Source organism: Nicotiana attenuata, unplaced genomic scaffold, assembly GCF_001879085.1.
Source record: "Nicotiana attenuata strain UT unplaced genomic scaffold, NIATTr2, whole genome shotgun sequence".
In the NCBI taxonomy this organism is placed as follows: domain Eukaryota; kingdom Viridiplantae; phylum Streptophyta; class Magnoliopsida; order Solanales; family Solanaceae; genus Nicotiana; species Nicotiana attenuata.
Window position 1 is genome coordinate 217,147 of NW_017672049.1, and position 1,433 is coordinate 218,579.

General features: G+C 32.6%; 1 long non-coding RNA gene across 1 annotated transcript; it reads left to right on the forward strand.

Annotated features, from left to right (window-relative positions):
- Positions 1-203: 203 nt before the first annotated feature.
- LOC109211534 lies at positions 204-1,229 on the forward strand. The gene is made up of 3 exons (XR_002065740.1): positions 204-440; positions 707-794; positions 978-1,229. It is a non-coding gene; the product is annotated as an uncharacterized LOC109211534 (long non-coding RNA).
- Positions 1,230-1,433: the final 204 nt, after the last annotated feature.

Here is a 1,433-nt window from a genome sequence, read left to right on the forward strand (position 1 = left end):
CCTCGACCTCGTTGATGACGTGTTGTTTTCTCATCACATCGACCTTTTGAAGCCAAATCATTGTATCATGTTGACGACACGTGGCAGCCTTCGAAAGCTTCCTTAATATTGACTTGGTCTACATATAATTATGGTAATTTTTAGCCCATACACACAAAAGGGAAAGCATGAGGTTAGTTTTTAATGACAAAAAAATGCATACAGTATTGCGGTAAGGGAAGAATACATTTCAAATCTCCTGATGAGGCTTACAATTAATAAGTCATGGTCTGACCCTTGAAACTTTAGGCTCGTATAAATGGGTACTTATCTGATTTTTATAAAGTTAGAAATTGGAATTATTCTTCTTCTGTTTCTTTGGAACATATCTCTGTGATTTAGTGAGAGGGTATCGAGGATGAGTGAGCCACCAAAGTACGCGTATCCCTACCCTGCTCAAGGTAAATCCCTATAACTTTAGCTTGGTGAATTAATAACATAAAGTTGTAGGGTGTCTTGTATGTAACTTTAATTTGATGGTTTTTTAATTTCCTATTCTTGACTAACGTACTTTAGTTTTAGTTCTTGTTCTTGTGGTAAAATCAACCTTCCCATAGCTCTCAAGTACTAGCTAGCTCCCTCAACCTTTTCTTTTCTTTTTTAATATAATCCCTTTAACATATAATCTATTTGATTTTGTTAAATGGAAACATATATATGTTGCTAGGATATTATCAAGGTCCTCCAGTGATGCCGCCACCACAATATTATACAGCTCCTCCCCCCAGAAGGGAACCTGGCTTTCTTGAGGGATGGTAAGTGGCCGTTTTTTTTTAGAAGAGTTTGCTTTCAGCTCCAACTATAATTACATATATTAAAAAAAAAAAAAAATTATTTAGAACTTTAACTCCAAATCTTGAATTCGTCTCTCTTATTTCGAGGAAAAAAATGGCCTAAAAGTATTTACTTCAAGTTTTTTAAATGATGTGTTGATGCAGTCTGGCAGCTCTGTGTTGCTGTTTCCTGATTGATGAGTGTTGCTGCGACCCTTCCATCCTCTTCATCTGTTGATATTTAGTATTTAATTTCTAGCTATCTCTTGTGAGAAGATATAATATTGTACGTGTTAAACAATCTCTTAATTGTCCTTGTTTCAAATTGTTGTATCAATCAGCTTGTTTCCGTAGATAAATCTACATAATTGTCTTTATAATTAGAGATCAGAATATATATCCTATTTCCTTTTAATAGTAGTAATATATATCCTATTTCCTTCATTTACAGAATCATACTGTCCTTCAAGCTCATCTAATCTGGAAATTAAAATTTATCTTTTCTTTATTTTTATTTTTTTCTCTTGATCAAATTAATTAAACCGGTGTGTTCTTTTTTTTTTTTTTTTTTTTTGGTAAATAAAGACATTTTATTTAAAACATAGAACTTAGTAGTCATTA